The 24,870-nt window shown below is 37.3% G+C and overlaps 1 protein-coding gene and 1 long non-coding RNA gene across 6 annotated transcripts in view; one reads left to right on the forward strand and one right to left on the reverse strand.

Moving 5' to 3' along the window:
* Positions 1-23,672, reverse strand: part of LOC119234472 (uncharacterized) — a 49,294-nt gene extending 25,622 nt beyond the window's left edge. Inside the window, exons 1-3 of one of the 4 annotated variants that reach the window (XR_008550088.1) lie at positions 23,524-23,672; positions 10,286-10,357; positions 749-1,432 (exon numbers count right to left, since the gene is read on the reverse strand). This is a non-coding gene — a long non-coding RNA (uncharacterized LOC119234472). Of the gene's footprint in view, positions 1-748; positions 1,433-10,285; positions 10,358-20,886; positions 21,052-23,474 lie in introns of those variants that run through there. The other 3 variants (XR_005122625.2, XR_008550086.1, XR_008550087.1) reach the window with 3 other exon arrangements.
* Positions 23,673-23,840: 168 nt separating this feature from the next.
* The window catches only part of MICU1 (mitochondrial calcium uptake 1), a 130,888-nt gene continuing 129,858 nt past the window's right edge, over positions 23,841-24,870 (forward strand). Inside the window, exon 1 of one of the 2 annotated variants that reach the window (XM_037497193.2) lies at positions 23,841-23,968. The gene's annotated coding sequence lies outside the window, so the exon portion shown is untranslated. The remainder of the gene's footprint in view (positions 23,969-24,870) is intronic. The other variant, XM_037497194.2, reaches the window with a different exon arrangement.

Raw genomic sequence — 24,870 nt, forward strand, 5'->3', positions numbered from 1 at the left:
TGTGTAGAGCAAATCACAATGACAGGGGCAGTAATATTTAGGGATATAGTCTGCCTACAGTGATCTTGCAAGGAGATGAGAATAAACACATTAACCTCATTTTGTTGGTATAATTTACATAGGAAAGAACACTGTGGAGAAGGATAAGAGTGGATCTGTAGGGACAAACTGAAGACATTTTAGGTATAACAAGATAAAAAGAAAGAATAAAACAATGAGTAGAGGAAGTAAAACAGAAGAGACATATATAAGAAAAGGGTGATCTAAAAGAGAAAAAATGGACCCAGAAGAAAGATTGAAAGGTAGCTAATTCTTAGAGATGTCTCTAATCCTAATGGACATTCCAGTTTAAAATGCAGTTTCAAATTTTGTCAGTGTAGCTTTGCAATAGATTCTCTCCCTTTAAAGTAATCTAAGAGTTGGGGCCTCCCTGGTAGCGCAAGGGGTTAAGATGCAGGATTATGAAGCTATCCACAGCCACTGCAGCATGAGTTCAATCCCCAGCCAGGGAGTGAAACCACATGTTGCAGCTGACCTCTCCTGTCTTGCCTGCTGCTTCCCTTAGCAGTGTATTGATCTGCCTGTTCTGCTCCCCACTCTGTCTCTGGTGAATCCTCTCACACATGCACACCCCCGCACCTCCTCTTTCCCCGCATCTCTGGCTTGCACTCCAGCTCTTGTATGCATAAATAAATAAATCTGTAAAAAAAAAAAAACAAAAACACCAAAATAAAGTAATCTAGGAGTAATTCTTTTTTTTTTTTTTTACAGTTCCAAAACCACATAAAATCCTGGGTGCAGTGAGAGTAGTTTATTCCTCTTAGAAATTCTTGCAAACAAAGACATTTGAGACAGATATGCCACTTACTGAGAAAGAATCCTAACACTCTTCAACTTTTCAAAACATGTCCAGATTTAAAAATAAAGGTGTCAGTGTTGTGAAAACCATTTACTGTCAAAATTGAGAAATTATAAAACTGACCTAATTAAATGAACTCTCTTGAATTATGGAAAACATAGGCTACTCTTAAAGAATCAGACTATTCTACAGGATATTAGAACAATATTTTTTTCTTTCATTGCTAACCCCCTATTTTATCGCTTTATTGGTATACTAAACTGCAAATATTTAAAGTGTACAATTGGATCAATTTTAACATATATATACATCACCACAGTCAAAATAACATTTCCAGGGCTTCCCCGGTGGCGCAGTGGGTTGAGTGCAGCACTGTGAAGCTGTCCACAACCTCTGCAATGCGGGTTCGAATCCCGGTCGTTGAGGGAGACAGCCACATGGCGCGGCAGACCTCTCCTGTCTCGCCTGCTGCTCTCCTCAGCAGTGTTTTCAGTCTGTCTGCCTGTTCTGCTCCCCGCTCTGTCTCTGGTGAATCCTCTCACCCTCCTGAGCTTCTGGCCTGTATCCCAGTTCCTGTATGCATAAATAAATCTTAAAAAAAAAAATTTCTATACACTCCAAAAAGTTCCTTTTTTACTTCTTTGTAATTCTTTCCTCCCTCTACTCATATCTCCAGGCAACCACTAATCTACCTTCTGTCACTAGAGATCAGTTTGCATTTTTCAGAATTTTATATATAATTGAATCAAACAGTACATATTCTCTCTTGCCTGCATTTTTTCCACTCCGGATAACTATTCTGAGATTCACCTATGTTGTTCTTTCTTTTTATTGCTAAATACTTTTTCTCATATGATTACACCTCAATTTGTCTATTCTGTACTGATGGACACTCGGGTTGTGTTTCAGTTTTGGCTATTACACAGCTGTCAATTTCATATAGGAGTAGGAATAATATTTTTCTGGCTGACCAAGAGATGGTAGAAGAAACTGCTTTAGTAAATGGAAATTCTAAGCACTAGATCTGGAGTCAGAAATCTGGGTCAGACATTTAGTGTCTGAGTCTTGGGGTGAGTAACTCTAAATTTCCTGAACTTATGAGAAAGGTCATAAAAACTTAGATAAATATTTTTCTATTCATTTTCATCTGTAAAAGATTAATAATACCTGCCTCCCAAGGTTTTATGAGAACTTAAAAAGATACCTATACACTTAATCTAAAAAATTAACTTTTATTATCATGATAAGTAGATGGAATTTATTACCATGATAAGTGAAATATTGAAAAGTTGAGAAGTAACTCTTTTATTTTCCTAGCTCACTCTGTGGAATGCTATATTGAAGACCAAAGATGTTGTCAAATATCATAGCTCTAAGCAAATGGATAAATTATGTTGGTTAATGTCTCTCCTCTGTCTTAAACTTCCTTTCTCCCTCCTTATCCCTGTGCTCCTAGCTGTTTATTGTTGCAGCAGGATATCCCTTTGTTCTTAAAGGTAGAATCCATTTCTTGTCATCTGCTTTCATATTACTTAGTATGTTGTTCATGTGTAAGGTTCTCCATGAATATATGTTGAAATAATAATAAGTATGTGTGAAGTATTTGTAGATTAAAAAACATTTTCAGATACATTATCTCATTTGGACCCTAAAAATTGCTCAGGGAAGTAGGGGTAAAGAAAACATATCTCCAATAACAGATGAGGAAACTAAGGCTCAGAGAGGTTAAAAACTAGCTGAAATAATAATCTAGCTCTTCAAATCCCAACTGAGAATGCCTTTCACATTGGCACATTGCCTACCAACAATTTTGGCAGGATTCAGGTGGGCTCTTCAGTCTCCAGCTAACACTAATATATAAAATCCTTGCAGGATGAAAGGTCAAACTTTATTTTTGGAAAACTAACAGTTGGTGGCATTATATAGCTTTTATGAGGAACCACAGGAGATCTGAAATTTTCAGAATATAGTCTTAGGACTGTATATATTTATAAAATTTGAGATATAGTTATTCTCTTTTCTCCTAAATACAGGTCTAAGCAAACATAAATTTAAAGTTATACTAAGTACTCTATATCAGTTAAAAATAATTTCTTTCTAGAATAGTGTTTCTAACATATATACTAAATATTGCCTGGTAGTTATTTTCCACATTTTTCTCCTTTAATCTAATCTCACTTAATCTAATCTCACTTTTTTACCTATAGCAAAGGTGTAATAATTGACAACACATAGTACATCTGTTTTGCATTTTTATCTATGTAGAAAGTTCAGTATTTTCATTTTCTTTTGGGATAATCTTCCCTGTTCTAACTCTCTTGGAAGATTTTTTTTTTCCTCCTGTAGATAATAGAACAAGAAATGGTTGGGGACCTTTCTTATATAATAACTTTGTATTTCCATTGCTTAGTCTTAAATTAAATGTTATTTCATAGGATCTAAATTGGTACTTACTATGGTTAGCACATGACAAAGGCTTAGCAAATGTACTCTAATATGCAATAAGCTAGACTGTGTATGCTTCATGATTAAGGTTGTTGATATTTTCACTGTAAGTTCTTATTTTGAACATATAAGAACTATTTATAGAAGGACATAATCTTCTAGATTGACCACAAAAATTCTAGTCCTTCTCTAATAAAAGTGAGTTGTTAAAGAGATATGAGAAAGGTCATAAAGTCTCAGATAAATATTTTTCTATTCATTTCATATAAATGAGATTTCATATTTCACAGTCTGAGTTTATAAAAAGATTCAATATATAATTTCCTTAAAATCTAGAAATGCTATATAAATCTAATGTTAACTTTTTATTAGTTCAATACCAAATGCCCCATAAATTAAAGAATCCTAATAGTTTTCAACGCCATAAAAATTATTGGTTATTTTTAAATGCAGTAGACAATGCAGCTATCTTATTCTAGAGATTGATAACAACTGCACTTTAATTTTGTAAAATATAACACTGATAGATTAAGAAAGACCTAAGTATATAATTTACAGTGATAAGGGTATAACAACAAAACTGAAAGGAAGAGGAGGCAAAGAAAAGTGAGAAGTAAGAATATTAAATTTTATCTTTCATAATTAGTAATCAATATACATTATTGAAAGAATTGAGATATCTTTACTTTTTATTTCATACCTTGCAGTATTGTTCAAAAATTTTCATTCATGTGCAAAATTAGTCTTATAATTAAAAAAGTAAAACATATCATAGTACTCTTTTTTACATGTGACTCAACTAAAAGCAAATATGTTGAACTCCAATTCCCTATTCTTAAACTGATTCAGTAAACAGGAAGGCAGCTTCTCAGGGAATGTGGCTGTACTTTAATTGCTACTAGAATAAAGCCTTATCTAGGCTTCAGAGTTGTGTTCATTATTACTAACTGAGAAACTAAAGTAACTGGACACTTCCTACCTCAGGGATAATGGTAAGAAGTGGAGGAGGAGAGGGGTGGAAATTAAAGGAGGTGATTTGGTCCAACTAGCTCAGCTGCTAGAGCATGATACTCTTAAAGGTGGTGATTTGCCAGCCCTTGGAAATCACCAAGGTAATAAATAGTCCTTTGAAAGAGGAATAGTTAATGCACTTATGGAGGAATGACATGCAAGTACACAGTATAAACTAAATGCTTTAGTATAGTAAGAAATTAGATTTTGGAGAGACTAGAATTCTACTACAGAATCTTTTTTTTTTTTTTTAAAGATTTATTTATTTATTTATACAAGCACTGGGTACAATCAGAAGCGCAGGAGGGTGAGAGAATTCACCAGAGCCAGAGCGGGGAGCAGAGCAGGCAGAAGGACCGAGGTACACTGCTGAGGGGAGCAGCGGGCGGCAGGAGAGGTCTGCGCGCCATGTGGGACCCTCCTCCGTGGCTGGGGAGCAGCCGGGAATCGAACTGGCGCTGCAGAGGCTGCGGGCAGCTTCGCAACCCAGCGCTCAACCGCTGCGCCACCGGGAGGCCCTAGAATTCTACTACAGAATCTTATACTTAGTATTTAATAGTTTTCTATTGAGTTCAAAAGGAACACATAATGATATATAGTGATACTAATACTAGCCCATCCCCATGAATCCAAATTCATTTGAATTGAGAGACCAACCTAGAAATAAAAGGTGTGGTGAAGGGAGCCAAACCACTTGCTGGATTGGAAGGAGAACCCTCTATCTAACTAGAAGGTCTCAGAGGGCCTAATGTTTGTTATTTCTTTCATTTCATGAATCTTCTTTCTGAAATATTCTGGCTAGCACACAGCTCTCCAGTAAGTAGATATCTCAAGCATCTGGATAGAAGATTAAGCCTAGTGAAGTATAACACACTCATAAGATGTATCACGGATCTAGGATCACATTTAACCGATGAGTCATTACTATAATATCTTGTTGATGTATATTCTTACATGCATTTGTACTATTTACATTCTTGAAAACATGTTATCAAAATTTTAGTGCTATTAAATTAATTACTGTTAAAGAAGTTAAACCAGTCTTATTTTAGAGTAAAGAACTGGGGCCTCCCTGGTGGTGCAAGGGGTTAAGACGCAGCACTATGAAGCTATCCACAGCCACTGCAGCACAAGTTTGATCCCCAGCCAGGGAGGTGACCCACATGGTGCAGCAGACCTCTTCTGTCTCACCCACAGTTCCCATGAGCAGTGTATTTTAGTAGATCTGCCTGTTCTGCTCCCACTCTGTCTCTGGTGAATCCTCTCACCCCCTGCACCTCTGGCCAGTTCTTGTATGCATAAATAAATCAATCTTTAAAAAAATAGAGTAAAGAACTGCATGGAAGGAGGTTAAAGAAGTTTACATGCCGCAAGTATGGCATTTGAATACATCATGATGAAACAACCCTTTCATTTACAAATAAAGGGGTTGAGTTGAGTTGAGGATGCCCTAATGTTTTATTGCCTTCATTTGGATTCCCTGTAAAGCACACCCAGGAAAACTGAAATATATGTAGTTTATTTGGGCTAGTAGGGAAATGAGGAAGTATAACAGGAAAGTAAGGCGATCAATAAAGGCAGCTAATAAGGGCCTAACATGGGGGGGCACAAATAGACTACAACCTAAATTTCCTACCAGCTTTCAGAATGGAGCTATGAATTAGATGTATCCATTAATAGGAATGAAAAATAGTAGTTTTTGTTTTTAGATTTTTATACAACTGGCATAATTTATGTCTTTTGAAATTTACTTTTAAAAACACATTAAATTTTAGAGATTTATTTATTTTGTTATATTTAGTGTTGGATTTCTATTGTATGAATAAATCATAGTGACTATATTCTCCTACTGGTGGATACTCGCTGTTTCCAGTTCTTTCTGTTACAAAAAATGCTACAATGCATATGTACTCAGTTTTCTCTAGGGAATCTACATAGAAATGGCTTGACTTTTCATGTAGTTTATAATGACTTTTGCAGGATGAAGTTTTTACTTTTAGCTCTTTAATCCAGTTGGAACTTATTTTTATTAATGCTGTAAGGTACGGATCCAATTTTATCTTTTTCCATGTAGAAAAATATGAAACATTTCCATTCTTTTCACATTAAACTGAAATATTTCAGATATGTATCTAATAGACTTTAAAAAATAGCCACAATACTATTATCATACCTAACAAATTAACAATAATTCCTTAATATTATTTTATCTCTCATCCATGTTCAAATTTTTCCAAACATCTTTTACAGCTGATGTCTTCAAATCAGGATTCAAACAAGTTTAGCACATTGTATTTAGTCAACACTTGTCTTTAGTCAAGTACAATTCTTCCTTTCCCAATTTTTGTATTCCATTTATTTCTTTAAGAAACAGAACCATTTATAAAGATCCTATATTACAGATTTGGTTGCTTGTATCCCTGACATAGTCATCTATCCACCACATTTCCTATAAGTTACTAATTTGATCTAGATGCTTGATTAGATTCCAGGTTCAATCTTTTTGGCAGGAATTCTTTGTAGGTGGTTCTGTGTACTTCCTATTTAATTATTTCAGGAAGAACAGAATAGCTGTTTCTTCACTTTTTTTTTTAATAGACATTGTTTTTAGAACTGTTTTAGATTTACAGAAAAGTTGAGCAGATAGCACAGAATTCCTGTATTTACCCCACCTTCAACACCACAGCTTCTCCTATTGCTAACATCTTACATTATTGCAGTACTTTTATTACAATTAATGAACCAATATTGACCCCTTATTATTAACTGAAGTTCATAGCTTATTCAGATTTCCTTAGCTTTCTCCTAGTGTTCTTTTTCTGTTCTAGGATCCCAACTAGAATACCAAGACTGTCTCCCTTTGAATGATGTTGTGACCAGTGGGTTCAAGTGTTTTTAAGTAGCAGATCAATCCATTTTAAAGGTTTCCATTCCCCATTTCTCTTAATGGCCCACCCTGTCCTTAGAAGTTGCAAAATTGTGATTTAAAAGATTTTGATGATTTCTTCTGCAATTATTAACCAGAATCCCCCTATAAAACAGAACTTTCAACTACTTGGTTACTTTGAAATAACTGTACAATTTAGTTTGCATAGACTTTAGTGGTTCTAAATGTTAATGATTGTAATACTTATACATGTGAGAAATTCCAATTACTTTTAATTTTTACTTATACAAATGTACAATGAAAATGTTTATGATGCTGATCAAAAGCTGTGGCTTTGATCTTCTGCTAAATAATTTCTGCCACTTAAGCAGACTGCTTAAAAACATGTTGAAATGTTAATTGTTACGTTGCTTAAAAAGAAGAGTCTAGTTGCTTTAAGCTAAAAAATGCCAGGTACTTAACTGTCGGTAACAATTAGTCCTCAAAGATTTTTTTAAATTTAGTTAAATAGTATTTGCATGATGTAGTAATAAGTATCATGATAGTTTACAAGGAACTGAGACTCAAAAAATTAAAGGAAGCGGCCTGAGGGAATTCAGTAATTTTATACACAGGCTTATTAAAGAGAATTAGTAATAAAAATATAAAAGAATATAAACTCTCAAAGGTATACAAAGGTTTGGCATGTCAGATTTTTTTCCTCCTCCCAGATAAAATCTACTTGTATAGAAAAAAAAGTTAATTTTCTAATAATAAAAAATAACACTATTAGAACCAAAGAGAAACCATACAAATATGTAGTAACCTATCAAAAACTGTTTCTTATAAAACAGTGGTTTCTGGGATCTACTAAAAATATTCCCCATGATTCACTACCTACTTTGTTTCTTTTGCTCACAAATATCAACACAACAACAACTGTTTAAAATTAAGGGGAGGTTTTGCATTTTTTTGGGTAGATACCTAAGAGTGGAATTGCTGGACCATATGGTAGATCTATTTTGATATATATTTTTTTGTATTGGTGTTTTTTTTTCATTTTATATATTTTTAGAAAAATGAACAAACATAAAGCTCAAATAAAACCAAACCAATAACAAATCTTAGAATTCTGACTATAGATTTGAGGCTACCAGAGGGGGAACAAAAGAGGAAAGAGCAAAGTGGGCAGTATGTTCAGTGGGCTATGGTGGAGGAATATTGGTACTTTGGAGGTGGTGGGGGTGGTAACATATAACTGAGGGGTGTGATTTTATACCTCTAAATCATATAGTGTTGTAAATGAATGTAGCCTTAATAATAAAAATAATAAAAAAAAGTTAAAAAAATAAAATAAAATTAAGGGGCGGTGATTCATTTTTTTTTTTTTAAACAGACATGTATGGGGTCCTTGGCTAGTCCTGAAGGAACTTTTCACATTGTCCATCTCATGAACATATTACCATAAAGTACATCCCTAAACTTGGAGCATAAATGCAATTGAATATGCTAGACTTACCTGATTAATGTTAATGTCTTGTGGAAGTGGTAGCTGAGAGGGAGAAAACTTAGAATGAATAGAGAAAGAAGGGAATAGTGAGTAACAATTGTGACTTGAAACTAACTGCAGTTAAGGGAGACAGTAGTTGTAGTCCATCCTATTAATCTTCCTCTTTTCTTAAGTTTCCCCTAGGAAAAGAAGTCCAGAGGAATCATGGCAAATCTGCTTCCCAAACATACAAGGAAGAACTTATCCCATCAGAACAAAGGGTGAGTTGTGGTAGCTGTGGAGGTACCTCGTTGAGATTTACCTTCAGAAGATTGTGCTGCAGGGAGCATAGCTGACTGACAGCTGACAAATGTTTGACTCTAATACATTCATGTCAGTTCACATTTCCCCTCAATGGCTTGTTCCTTGTCAATGATTAGGCACCACAGGGTACAAGAACCTGTTCATTTCTGCACAAAGCAGGAGTCCTTTAATTGGCAACTTAAATTCAGGCACTTTGCATTGACTGGGTAAGATTTTCTCAGAATTGGTCCATGGTCTGAGACTCCCACCAAATCCTCCCTTCCTTCTCCCCTGTCACAGGTATTAGACCTGCATCACTCTCCCTGTTTACTACTGTTCTTTTTCCCTTTATCTTTCATATGCTTTCGTTACAATAAATCCTTTGTATACCTAGTCTCATCTTGGTGTCTGCTGCTTGACAGATTCAAACTGGTAAGAGTTTAGACTACTAAGTTAAATTCTCAACTGTTTTTTTTTACAAACATAAACACTGTCTTGGAAAATTATATAGGAGCAATAGATGCTTAAGATTAGAATATATATTTTAATTTTAAAATAATATAAATACAATTTTACATGTAAAGTTACTGAATGGTTTTACGATCTTAATCAGCAATTAGAATATTCCTACAGGTTTTGATTATAGAAAGACTATTTCTCCACTAAGAAAGTGCCATTCTCGCAGCAGGTTGAGCACAGCACTGTGAAGCTGTCCGCAGCCTCTGCAGCGCAGGATCAATTCCCGGTGGCCAGGGAGATGCCCCCATGGCACGGCAGACCTCGCCTACCTCGCCCGCTGCTCCTCTCAGCAGCATCTTCTGTCTCTCTGCCTGTTCTGCTACCCGCTCTGTGTCTGGTGAATTGTTTCACCCTCCCACACCTCTGACCTGTATCCCAGTTCTTGAATAAATAAAAATAAATCTTAAAAAAAAAAAAAAAAAGAAAGTGCCATTCTCTAGTTTTGGTATTGTGTAATTATATACAGGAAAAATTGTCTTTTAAAACTCCTTATGAACTTTTTAGTAAAAGCAATTCAAAATTCTAATTCTACTTTTCCAGTTAAGTGTGACTATGAGATATTAAGAACCAAAGTTTATAGGTGCTATTAAGTAAAACATATCAGAAGAAGAAGAAACAAAATGTAAAAGAAGGAAGCAATATTTTCACCTACCAACTTCAATACTAAATTTGGTGTACTTTCTTTCTAGTGTAAATTAGGTGTGCTTTCCTTCTAGTGCAAAATAAAGATTAACAGAAAAAAAAAACCCTGGGCATCCCCAAAGCCAACTGATACTAGACATAATTTACCTACCTTGTGTCTTAAATGTCATTCTATACCAGGCTGAGAAAGCTGTAGATTCTTGTATGCTTTTGTTCTGATTTCCTAAAAGACAAAATAAAATAAAAGTCACTTGACTTTGGGCAAAATCACATGATGCTCATCAACAACAATTAAAGGATTTTGATTTGGGGGGGGAGAGAAGTGGTATCATTATATTTTCATGGCTTACTTTTAAGTCCCTTACTTGGGAAAATATCCAGCACTTAAAATAAAATCTATCTACATTAAACTGCCAACAATATCAAAATGATATTAACATGCTAAAATTTCAAAAATGATACTTTTGTAATGTAGCAAAATAGCTCCCTTTTCTCCAGACTAATTGTGAATTGACTCCAGGTTGACAGAAAAGTAAATGTGACCCAAAAATGTAAATATTTGATCTAAATTATTTAAAATGTTTTTAAGGTAGAAAATTAGGGATTTTCCGGAGATAATGCTGGTTAGTGTGTGTGTATAGTGTTAATTTTCTATTATTTAGTGAATATATTTAAATGCAAAGAACATGTTTTCTTCAATTCAAGCAGTTCCACTTCGGATAATGTGGTAGTTTTATTTTTAATTTTTTTGAGGAAACTCCATACTGTTTTCTATAGTGGGAACATCAATTTAACATTCCTACGAGTGCACGAACATTTCCTTTTCTCTGCATCCTTGCCAAATTTGTTATTTCTTGCCTTTTTGATAATAGTCATCCTAACAAGTGTGAGATTATCTCATTTTCACTTTGATTTGCATTTCCCTCATGCTTAGTGATACTGAGCATGTTTTCGTGTATCTATTGGCCATAATCTTACCTTTTGATGAAGGATTCTATTGATATGTGTTAATCCTTAATATGTTTTTTCTGTATTATTGCACAACTTATGTCTAATAAATAGGAATTTAAGGGAGGGGGAATCTCTTTGTGTCCCCACCACACAAACCTGAAACCCAGAGTACTGCAGGAATCTTAAATCCTTGATGCTCACTAGAGGCAACCTGTATGTCCCCTATTCCCCTGGTCCTTTCTACGTATTACCCCTTGCCAGCACCAGCTCTCTTGCCACCTGAATAGATACAGGACATTAGTGTGTGAAATAAAAAAACACTTAGACATCCTAGGTAAAAAAATCTAAGATTATAACCAGCTTCCTGTAAGAGGGATAGAAAGCCAATTTACTAAGATAAGAGAAGGAAACTCCCTATTACAACTCGTAAAAACTAAAAATGAAGAGACAGAAAAACATCATAAATGCAGAAACAAAAAACTCCAAGAGAAGTCTCAATCCATTAGAAGTGCAGAGTTATATCTGAAGAGGATTAATGTAATAGTTATAACCACTCCTGCCAAAGTAAGAATTAGTTTTGGAATTAGTCACATGCCTATCTGGCAAAAAAAAACTTTCCAGGCAGAGGGACCTGGCACTGGGGGAGAAATGTGAGAGGGATTGTTGCAAAAGCAATACAAAATGAGGTCACAGAGGTACAGGGTGGAGGATGTGTTAAATAGAGCCTTGTACAAGCATGTGGAGAAAAAGGAACCCTCTAAAACTGCTGGTGAGAATGTAGACTGGTCCAGTTCTTATGGAAAACAGTATGGAAGGTTGTCAAAATATTAAAAATAGTTCTACCTTATGATTGAGCAATTCCACGCCTAGGTATCTGCCCACGGAATGAAAAAGCACTAATTCAAAGGGAAAAACCATTGCAGCACTATTTATAGTATCCAAGTTATAGAAAAAATCTAAGTGTCCAGGTATAGATGAGTGGATTAAGATGATGTTGTGTATATACACAATGGAACACTTCCGAGTAATAAAAAAAAAAAAGATGAACTCGACATTTGTGACAACATGGATGGAACTGGAGGGGGTCATGGTAAGTACAGTAAGTCAGAAATAGAAGACAAATATCACATGGTTTCACTTACATGTGGAATACAAAGAACCAGAAGAAAGTGTCAGTTAAAACCAAACCAGAGACTAGGGACCTTTGCTTCAACCAAGACTGCTTGGAACTGGGAGAGGGCTGCCCCCGCAGCCAGAGGTGAACTGGGAAGCCCCCTCAAGCCAGACCCTGCCTGGCAGGGAGTTGAAGCCCAGAGGGGGATCCAGTGATTTGGAGTCCAGCGAGCAATATAGCCACCCCACCTCCATGGCAATCTGTGGGACTTAAAGACACATCTTTGGAATTAAACAAATACAGAAGGAGGAGATATTCTGTGACAGTGACCATTAACATATTCATAGTACCACTACCCTACTGGACTTGTGGCATAACAGCATTTGACTCGATTGGACCACCAGTTTCCGACAACCCAGAAAGAGCGCACCAAAAAGATGTCGGCCAGTACCAGAGACACAGTGTCCCAAAGTATAGGACAAATTAGAAAACAAGCAGCAGGGAGAAGAAGAACTACATACAACCAAGCAAGTCCTCAGGGAAAAGACACACCACAAAATGAAAATCACCCACCAGATTGCAACATCAGTGACTTGGAAGAACTTCTGAGCCTTCCAGAAAGAGAATTTAAAATTGCCATGATTAAAAAACTGACAAAAATCACCACGCACAAAAACCAACTCCAAATGGATTGAAGAACTAGATATAAGACCTGAAACCATAAAATACATAGAAGGAAATTTAGGCGAAACACTATGTGATATGCACATCAAAGACATCTTTACAGACACATCACCCAAAGCAGTGATAGTGAAGACAAAGATGAACAGCTGGGACTACATCAAATTAAAGAGCTTCTGCACAGCAAAAAAGACAATAACCAAAACAAAGAGAAACCCCACCGACTGGGAGAACATTTTTGCACACAACACTAATGATAAAGGACTGATGACAAAAATCTACAAAGAGCTGATGAGACTCACAACAACAAAGAAAATAACCCACTCAAAAAATGGGCAGAAGAGCTAAAAAGAAACTTCTCTGAAGAGGAAATGCAAATGGCCAACAGGCACATGAAAAAATGTTCAACATCACTTGTAATCAGGGAAATGCAAATCACAACTACAACGAGGTACCATCTTACACCAGTGAGAATGGCACATATTAAAAAAACTAGCAACAACAAAAGTTGGTGAGGTTTTGGAGAAAAAGGAACTCTCCTGCACTGCTGGTGGGAGTGCAAACTGGTCCAACCACTATGGAGAGCTGTGTGGAGATTTCTTGACCTACTAAACATAGAGCTTCCATATGATCCAGCAATTCCACTCCTAGGTATTTACCCAAATGACACAGAAACAGTAATTCCAAAGGGCACCTGCATGCCTATGTTTATAGCAGCACTATTTACAATAGCTAAGCTTTGGAAACAACCCAAATGCCCAAAAATAGATGACTGGATCAAGAAGATGTGCTACATATGCACAATGGAATATTACTCAGCAATCAAAAAAGATAAACACATGCAATTTGCAGCAACATGGATGGAGCTGAAAGGGATCATGCTCAGCGAAATAAGACAGAAAGATAGAGAAAAATACCGGATGGTGTCACTCATAGCAGGAATCGAGAAAACCTAAAAAAGGGACCAGGAAAAAAAATAACTATAAGAAGGAAAAAATCAAAATCAACAAACAACTATGAACCAGAGACACTCTATGTGGGAGGGGGGTGGGGAAAGGAGGGCTTGGGATCAAAATTAGGGGGTTGTAATTGTATGGGGAATATAAAAATAAAATTTAAATAAAAAAATAAAAAAACTGGCAAAAATCATAAAGGAAAACAATGGTAAGGAAAAATAATCAACGATCAGAAGAATGAAATTGAGTCCTTAAAGAGGGTAGTGAAAGAAATGCAGGAGATCAAAGGATTAATGGAGGAGCTAAAGAACTCTGGGAAAAGCAGTGATAGCAGAATAAATGAAATGGAAGAATGAATAAGTACTCTCGAAGACACAGAAATAAAAAGAACCAAAACAGAAAAGGAAAGAGAAGTATGAATGAAAAAGAATGAAGAAAGACTTCGGGAACTATCTGACTCCATGAGGAAAGGAAATATGTTATAGGAATACCAGAAGGAGAGGACAGAGACCTAGGAACAGAGAAAATTTTCAAGGAAATAATTGAAGAGAACTTCCCAAACATGAAGGAAGAACTGAAAATAGACATACAAGAAGCAAGAACACCAAATTTCCAAGATGAAAGGAAAAATACAGCAAGTCACACAATAGTAAAGCTCCCAAAAATCCAGACAAGGAAAAAATGAAGATGACAAGAGGGAAGAAACAGATAACATACAAAGGAAAACCAATCAGGCTGACATCACACTTCTCCGAAGAAACACTATGGGAAAGGAGAGAATGGAGGGACATAGTCAACAGACTCCATGACAACAAATGCCAACCAAGAATACTCTATCCCATGGGGCCTCACCGGTGGCGCAGCAGTTGAGCGCTGGGTTGCAGCCTCTGCAGCTCCGGTTCGATCCCCGGCTGCTCCCCAGCCACCAGAGGAGGGTCCCACATGGCACGCAGACCTCTCCTGCTGCCCGCTGTTCCCCTCAGCAGCGTACTTTGGTCCTTCTGCCTGTTCTGCTCCCTGCTCTGGCTCTGGTGAATTCTCTCACCCTCCCGTACTTCTGACTGTACCCAGTGCTTGTATAAATAAATAAATAAATCTTAAAAAAAAAAAAAATACTCTACCCGGCAAAGCTTTCCTTCCTCTATGAAGAAAGAATAAGGACCTTCCCAGACAAACAGAAACTCTGGAATTTCATTATGACTAAACCCCCACTCCAAAAAATACTACAAGGAGTCCTAAAGCCAGAACCAACCAAGGGATGAATAACAACGAAACAAGGCCAAAAAAAAGTTATTAAAAGAATAAATAAATAAAATCAAAGGAAAGACAAACACAATGGCAAATACAGACACTAACATATCAATATTAACTAAATGTAAATGGACTAAACTCTTCAATAAAAAGACAAAGAGCTGCAGGCTGGATTAAGAAACAAAACCCAACCTTTTGCTGTCTCCAGGAAACACATTTAACTACAAAAGATAAAAATAGACTCAAAGTTAAAGGATGGAAAAAAATCCTACAAGCAAATGGACCAAAAAAGAAGGCAGGAACAGCTATACTTATATCCGATAAAACAGATTTCAAACTCAAAAAGATAAAAAGAGACCCCCAACAGTCACTACATTATGATCAAGGGGTCAATACTTCAAGAAGAAATAACACTCATTAACATATAGTCACCAAATGAAGGAGCACCAAAATATATGTTAATTATTATCATCTCTGAAAACAGACATCAGAGAAAACACATATGTAGTAGGAGACTTCAACACACCATTATCAACAATGGATAGATCAATGAGACAAAAAATAAGTAAGGACACTAAAGCTCTAAATAAGGATCTAAAGCTCATGGGCTTAACAGATATCTATAGAACACTAAACCCAAAAATATCTGAGTACACATTTTTCTCAAGCACACATGGATCATTCTCCAGGATCGATAACATACTGCAACACAAGACAAACATCAACAGATACACCAAGATTGAAATCATACCAACCATCTTCTCTGACCATGAAGGCATCAAACTAGAAATAAACCATAAAAAGAAGGCAAGGAACTCTCCTAACTCATGGAGATTGAAACCCACACTACTGGAAGACCACTGGACTAATGATTTCAAAGAAGAAATTAAAAAATACTTTGAGTTGAATGACAAGGAGGACACCAATTTCCTAAATGTATTGGATGCAGCAGAAGCAGTAATAATACAGGCTCACATCAAGAAAAAAGAGAGAACTCAAAAAACAACCTTATCTCACAGCTCAAAGAACTAGAAAAAGAACAACAAAAAAACCTTAAAACCAGTAGAAGAAAAGAAATAATAAAAATCAAAGCAGAAATAAATGAAATTGAAGCTAAAAAAATCTAAAAGATCAATGAAACCAAAAGTTGGTTCTTCGAAAAATAAAATAAAATAGACAACCCCCTAGCCAGGCTCACAAAGGAAAAACAGGAGAAAGCACAAATAAATAGGGTCACAAATGAAAGAGGAGAAATCACAAAAGACACAGAAGAAATCAAAAGAATAATCAGAAACTACTATGAACAGTTATATGCAAACAAGCTCAACAATCTAGAAGAGATGGACAAATTCCTACAATCACCCAAAGCTAGATAAAGAAGAACACCTAAACAGACCAATTACAAGCAGTGAAATTCAACTGGTAATCAAAAATCTCCCCCCAAAAAAAGCCCAGGACCAGATGGATTTACAAATGAATTCTACCAAACATTGAGAAACAAATTATTGCCTATCCTTCACAAACTCTTTCAAAAATTGAGAAGGAAGGGATAATACCGAACATGTACTATGAAGCCAGCATTACACCAATACCAAAACCAAACAAGGAAAACACAAAAAAAGAAAACTACAGGCCAATCTCTCTAATGAACACTGATGCAAAAATCCTCAATAAAATTTTAGCTATTAGAATCCAACATGTATCCATAAGATAATTCACCATGGTCAGGTAGGATTTATTCCAGGGACACAAGGATGGTTCAACATCTGAAAATCAATCAATGTCATCCAACACATCAACAAAAAGAAATATAAAAACCATATTATAATATCAATAGATGCTGAGAAAGCTTTTGACAAAGTACAACACCATTCATGATAAAAGCCCTCGAAATTCTTGGGATACAAGGAACATACCTCAACATCATAAAGGCCATAGATGACAAGCCCTCAGCCAATATCATTCTCAATGGTGAAAAGCTGAAAGCATTTCCATTAAGATCTGGAACAAGACAAGGTGTCCACTTCTACCACTGCTTTTCAATATAATACTGGAAGTCCTAGCCAGAGCAATAAGACAAAAGAAAGACATACAATGAATCCAAATAGGCAAGGAAGAAGTCAAACTATCACTATTTGCAGATGATATGATAATATACATAGAGAACCCCAAAAACTCCACAGAAAAACTAATTCAGCTCATCAATCAGTTTAGTAAAGTGGCAGGATACAAAATCAACACACAAAAATCAGTAGCCTTCCTATACACAAACAATAAATCTGAAGAAGAAATCAAGAAAACCATCCCTTTTATTATTGAAACAAAAAAAATCAAATACTTGGGAATAAACCTAACAAAAGAGGTAAAGGACCTACGCAAACAAAACTATAAAACACTGTTAAAAGAAATAGAAGACACAAAGAAATGGAAAGACATCCCCTGCTAATGGATTGGAAGAATAAACATTGTCAAAATGGCCATCCTACCAAAAGCAATTTATAGATTCAATACTATTCCAATAAAAATTTCAATGACATTCTTCAAAGAAATAGAACAAATATTGATGAAACTCATAGGAGCCACCCAAAACCCCCAATAGCTAAAGCTCCCCTGAAAAAAAAAGAAGGGAACGGAGGCATCACACTCCCAGATTTCAAACTATACTACAAAGCCATAATAATCAAAACTGCATGGTATTGGAACCAGAACAGACACACGGACCAATGGAACTGAATAGAAAAACCCAGAAATAAACCCACAGATTTACAGTCAACTAATCTTTGACAAAGGAGCAAAGAATATGCAATGGAGCAAAGAAAGTTTGTTCAGTAAATGGTGCTGGGAAAACTGGGTCGCTACATGCAAAAGAATGAAGCTTGACTATTACCTCACACCATGCACAAAACCAACTCAAAATGGATTAAAGAACTAGACATAAGACCTGAAACCATAAAATACATAGAAGGAAATATAGGCAAAACACTAAATGACATGCACCTCAAAAACATCTTTACAGACACATCACCCAAAGCAATGATAGTGAAGGCAAAGATAAACAGCTGGGACTACATCAAATTAAAGAGCTTCTGCACAGCAAAAGAGACAATAACCAAAACAAAGAGAAACCCCATTAATTGGGAGAAAAATTTTGCACACAACACTAATGATAAAGGACTGATGACAAAAATCTACAAAGAGCTGATGAAACTCAACAAAAACAAAGAAAATAATCCAGTCAAAAAATGGGCAGAAGAACTAAAAAGAAACTTCTCTGAAGAGGAAATGCAATTGGCCAACAGGCATATGAAAAAATGTTCAACATCACTTGTAATCAGGGAAATGCAAATCAAAACTACAATGCGATACCACCTTATACGAGTGAGAATGGCACATATTAAAAAAACTAGCAACAACAAATGTAGGCAAGAATGTGGAGAAAAAGGAACCCTCCTGCACTGCTGGTAGGAGTGCAAAATGGTCCAACTACTATGGCAACCTGTATGGAGATTCCTCAAGCTACTAAAGATAGAGTTTCCATATGATCCAGCAATTCCACTCCTAGGTATTTACCCAAAGGACACAGAAACAGTAATTCAAAAAGGCACCTGCATGCCTATGTTTATAGCAGCACTATTTACAATAGCTAAACTATGGAAACAACCCAAATGCCCAAAAATAGATGACTGGATCAAGAAGATGTGGTATATATACACAATGGAATATTACTCAGCAATCAAAAAAATAAACTCATGCAATTTGCTGCATCATGGATGGAGCTGGAAGGGATCATGCTCAGCGACATAAGACAGAAAGAAAAAGAAAAATACCGGATGGTCTCACTCATAGCAGGAATTTAGAAAACCTAAATAAGGGACCAGGAAAAAGACTAATTATAATAAAGAAAAAATCAAAATCAACAAGCAACTATAAACCAGAGACACACTACGGGGGTGAGGGGGGAGGAGAGGAGGGATTAGGGTCAAAATAAGGGGGGTGCAATTGTATTGAGAATATAACCAAAATGAAAATGCATACATTGTGCAAAAAATGAAAAATTATGTAAGAATTATATAAAATATATTAAATAATGATAAAACCAAACCAATTAACAAACCCAAATCTGTCCATAAGGGGAACAGAATTAATACAGAAAGGCAGGGGAAGGGTAGAGAGCAAACTATGGAGGGGGCCCAGTGAATTATGGTGGAGAACTATGGGTGCTTTGTCAGTGGCTATAGTATGGTGACATACGTCTGAAGAGGTGTGATTCTATACCGCTGAATCATATACAGTGTTGTAAACCAATGTTACCTAATTTGAAAAAAATATAAGGTCTGGGCCTCCTCGGTGGTGCAGCGGTTGAGCGCTGGGCTGCGAAGCTGCTTGCAGCCTCTGCAGTACGGGCGGTTCCATCCCCCGCAGACCTGCGAGGGTCCTGCCGCCTTCGCTCCTCCCCTCAGCAGTGTATTTCGTCAGTCTGCCTTTTCTGTTTCCCGCTCTGGCTCTGGTGAATTCTCTCACCCTTCTGCGCTTCTGACTATACCCAGTGCTTGTATAAATAAATAAATTAATTAAAAAAATATATATATATAAGATCTTATAGATCACTGCAATAGCTAGCTTTTCTTGGAGGGAAATGGAGATCCACTGTAGGAGTTAAATGATTGGTTGACATTTTAAAAGCATCACTCTGAGGGCCATGTGAGAGTGGACTTGGTAAATACGGGTGGAACAGGGAGAAAACAAGGAAACAAAAAATACTGGGAAGGAATTGGACGGCCTTATAAAGATTGTGTCAATAATACGAGAGACATTGATAGCATATAGTGATATATCTGTTGAAAGGTTGAAAGGTTGAATAACTTCTCCTTTTGCTTAATACCACAGGAAGTTAGAAACTAAAATAATTTAAGGGAACCACAACAAGTGTATATATAATTTTATTTTTTTCTCCTTGCTTAACCTTGACTTATCTGAATAATTGGCCCAATTAGCCAATTTCTAAAAATATCTAGAATAGAATTTTAGTTGCAAATAAATAAAGTTCCTGCTGTAGGAATTAAGAAACTTTCTGTCTTTTGCAAACTCAGCAGTTTTTCTTCTAATCAGCAGTATATCATCCAGTAAAATTACACAAGATAAATATTTCCTGAATAATAATAATATTGGATATAAAATGACTAAATATAATTTAGAAGTTCCTGTTGGATATTCTAGCCCATTTTGGAATGAAGTCCAAGAAAAATATATTGGACAGGTCTTAACTTTTTTCCTTCTAAAAACAATTTAAACACAGAAAAATTATTAAACTATGTACAGAGAACTTTTCAATGTCATTTATATAATTTCACAATTTTTAACTTTGTTGTATTAGTTTTGTCATTCTCTCTCTCTAGATATAAGTTGCCCAAGGTCAGGAACTGTGCTCATAAAATTTTGTAATACCAGCACCCGTTAAGAGCTGTGCATATCGTAGGAGGCATTCAATACATACTACTGAAAAATAATTTTGACTTTAAATTTTATTGGTCACCAGAAGAATCTTAATATTAGTTTGGTGGATATAAACCTATTGTAGTGATAATATAGTCTCACGTAAGGGGAACCACCTTGCACAATAGTTTGAATGACTATTGAATTGGAGGACAGATTTCTAATACAGAATGCAGTAGCGTTCAATTCTACTTTGCTCCTAAAAAATGAGGAAATACTCACAATTGCAAGACTGGTCAAGTCTATAAACTGTCTCTGTCTTGTTCCTGTTTCCACTTAACATTCTATTGAAGTCAAAATACTTACACAAAAATACAACGGGGGCCTCCCCGGTGGCGCAGCGGTTGAGCGCTGGGTTGCGAAGATGCCTGCAGCCTCTGCAGCGCCGGTTTGATCCCTGCCTGCTCCCCGGCCACCGGAGGAGGGTCCCAGATGGCGCGCAGACCTCTCCTGCCGCCCGCTGCTCCCCTCAGCAGTGTACTTCGGTCCTTCTGCCTGCTCTGCTCCCCGCTCTGGCTCTGGTGAATTCTCTCACCCTCCCGCGCTTCTGACTGTACCCAGTGCTTGTATAAATAAATAAAAAAATAAATAAACCTTTAAAAAAAAATAAAATAAAAGGGCTACATCCTCAATGAACAAAACTCTTTCTATAAAAAAAAAAAAATACAACGGTAGCTAATATTTGTAGAGTTTAACAGTGATTTTCAAAGTATGGTCCAAAGACTCCTGGGGCTTCTGAAATACTTCGTGTTGATTCATAAGATTTTTTTTCCCTTTATACTACTACTACTACTCCTACTAATGTCATTATTTGCCTTTATCACTCTGATTCTCTTGTGAGTGGACAGCTGAGTTTTGAGATTACTTGATGGGTGATTTTGAGACAGATTAAGGAAGGAAAATGATGAGACTGAGCTGCCTCCTATTAAGATAGACAGTAAAGAAATTTATAAGAATATTAAACCACGCTGCTCTTCTATTTTCATGGGAAAATAGATAGCTATTATTCATAAAATGTTATTTATGTCAACATATAATGGGTTTCTTATTTTTAATGACTATTAAATTTTTTTTTCTAATGCAAGTATTGATAGGGATAACACACATGAACAAAAGTTGTTTGGACTCCTCATTAGTTTTTAAAAGTGTATGCAGGTGGGAATGTAAAATGGTCTAGCCACTATGGAAAACTGTTTGGCGGGTCCTCAAAACACTAAAAGTGGCTCTACCATTCGTACAAATCTACTCAAAGGACACAAAAACACTAATTTGAAAGGAAAACTACACTTCTAGGTTTAATGCAGCACAATTTACAATAGCTAAGATATGGAAACAATCTAAATGCCCCCAATCAGATGAGTGGATCAAAAAGATGTGGAATATATACACAGTGGAATACTACTCAGTTATCAAAGAAGATAAACTCAAGCCATTTATGGCAACATGGCTGGAGCTGGAAGGGGTAATGCTAAATGAAATAAGTCAGAAGAAAAAAAGATAAAAAACAGATGATTTCCATTATATACAAATATAGGTAAAACCAAACAAAGGGTCAGGGAAAAAACCAAGCTTGCAAGCTAACCGTAGATCTGAGGCAGACAAGGGATGGAGGTTTTTGGGAGAGGGGTAAAAACAGAGGAAGGAAGAGCTATGGGACAGTGATGGATCAGGGTGCTGTTGTGGTGGGAAAACTACAGGAGAGAAATTAACTACTGTCCAAAATTTAACAATGATGTAAGGAAAAAAAGTACTTACATTAAAAAAAAATTTTTTAAGAGAAGAAAAAATTTTAAGAGTGTTAATGGTCCTAAGACCAAAAAGTTTGAGAACCAGTGATTTGTGTTTTTGTACCTTATTTAATAATTAGCTCAGCTGGTTATTTTTTTATAAACAAATAATGATTAAAACTGGGGCTTAATTCACCAAATCTTAAAAATACGGTATTTGTTCCATATATATGTATTGATCATTTAACTTTTTTTTTTTTTACTTTGTTCTGAGAAAGTTCACTTAACTACTACTTCAGGTTACATGTGCCCCTCCCCCCCCAATAAAAAAAGCTTTGCACATAGCAATCTGTGATACAACTTGAAATTCTAGTCATCAGAGTTAAGGGGCATATATTATTGTCTAGAAAGAATACCATGCCAAGGGCCTACTAATAAATAGGAAGGAATTTTTTTTTAATCAGATTTTTCATTTAACAGAGAACAGGTACTAAAGGGAAAGAGAGACAGAAAAAGAGCACATTTTGACACTTGAGAAGCAAATCAGCAACGATCCCTCACGCTTCTGCAGGTAGATCCAGAGCGAAGTTGGTGTCCTTTAGGTCAGGTCTGTGTCCCTGCTACAGCATTTCCTACATTCCCTAGGAGGCCTAGCCTGCTTCCTCAGAAGAGGTGGAATAAAATCAGTATCCATCCCACAGGGTGTTTGTAAACAAGCACTGGGTCCTATGGAAAGTGCTAGCACAGTGCCACAAACACAACAATTTGTTGTCCTTAGGTTATTGAAGAGAGTGGGTCGTCTGAGGAGAAAACAACTGTTTTCCTTACTTCACAATTTAACCCAGAAATAGTTCTGTCGGCCTTTTAATGTTTCCATGATCCTAGCCTTTCTACAGCTTCACTAAGAAAATTCTTGAAGAGGAAATATTTATTTGAATGTGCTCTAGTGTCATAATCAAAACATTTTCATTCTATATTCATAGCGGGAGAGAGAATTTGTCCTAATCATCCCTTCAGAAATCAACATTCAGGGAACGTATTATCAGTAGCTTAATTTCCCCAATAGCACTAGCTTGCAAAGATAAACCTAAAAACCCAAAAGTGGAGGAAGTGGTGAGTTTTCTAAATTCAGAGACGCTTCAAAGTGAGGAAATAGGTAAAATTTACCAGAAGCCAGAAGCTAAACGCAGTTCGAAAGAAACAATTCACAACTCACTGGTTCAGTTTTCTTTTCACTGACTTTTTACCTAGCCAACAAGGTAAGCAGGCATCAACGAGATGGCACAATAAATCTCTCACAGACTCGTAAGCCCCTCCGTGTGTGCGCGTGCGCCTGCGCGTGTACATGCGTGTGTGTAAAACACCGGAAAACGCGGGAGCTTCTGGGAACAGGAGCTTTCCCGCCTAAACACCAGGGGGCGTGGCCTGGAGTCTGGGCGTGGCCCGAGGCCTGGGCGGGTTGCTTCCTGGGCGGGTGGCCCAGCCCCACTCTCTGCCCCTCCCACATACATTTCGCCACGATCCCGACAGGCCCAGCGGCTAGGAGAGTCACGTGAGGGTGGGCGGTGGAGGTGGAGGTTTGTCTCGGCTGTGTAATCCGTCTCGATGGTTGTCAGAAGTGGGCGGTTTTGAACGGGGCGCAGGAGCTTGATCGCGAACGGGTGAGTTCTGAGCTCTGACGGGTGTGCAGACACGGACAGCTAGGGAACGGGAAAGGGAGGTGAGGGCGAAACGGCTTTAGGGATGTGGCCGCCGGGCCCTCTGTTTGTCCGCCCCGGGATCCGGCGACTTCTCCGGCTCGGCGCATCTCTGCGTGGCTGGCGCGCCCAGCCCAGGGGCCTGAGACGAGCCCCGGCCCCGCCTGGCTCCCCGCGGCCGTCCCGGGAGAACTTTTCCCAGCACTGGGTTCCCAACCGCTGGGTCCACTTGGGCGGGCTCCTCGCGGGCGGTAGGGGGCACAGGTAGAGCCGTCTTCGCTGGGGTTTAGGGAGCCGGGTGGGAGGGTTTAGCGTTGGATCTCTAACGGGGAAGAGAATTAGTAGTTGAAACGACGAAAAGAAGCGGAGAATCAGTGGAGAGCCGAAAGAGCAAAAACAGAGTGCACACTTCTTGGACTGTTCGGCTTTTATCTTTTTCAGTACGGTCGGGTTCTTAGGAGCGCTCAGATTTTCTTCTTACCGCCCCCCTCTGTCCCACTGGACCATGTTTCGCGAATGCCGGGAGTTAACGCCAAGTGAATGTTAGGAGAAGAGTTTAAAAAGGCCTTTTTTTTTTTTTTTTTTTAATAAGTTGCTGTCTTGGGCTTCCCCTGGTGGCGCAGCGGTTGAGCGCTGGGCTGTGAGGCTGCTCGCAGCCTCTGCAGCGCCGGTTCGATCCCCGGCCGCCGGGCGAGGGTCCCACATAGCGCGCAGACCTCTCCTGCCGCCCGCTGCTCCCCTCAGCAGTGTACTTCGGTCCTTCTGCCTGCTCTGCTCCCCGCTCTGGCTCTGGTGAATTCTCTCACCCTCCCGTGCCTCTGACTGTACCCAGTGCTTGCATAAATAAATAAATAAAATCTTTAAAA

Source organism: Talpa occidentalis, unplaced genomic scaffold, assembly GCF_014898055.3.
Source record: "Talpa occidentalis isolate TD23 unplaced genomic scaffold, MPIMG_talOcc4v2.1 talOcc4.8, whole genome shotgun sequence".
NCBI classification, from domain to species: Eukaryota; Metazoa; Chordata; class Mammalia; order Eulipotyphla; family Talpidae; genus Talpa; species Talpa occidentalis.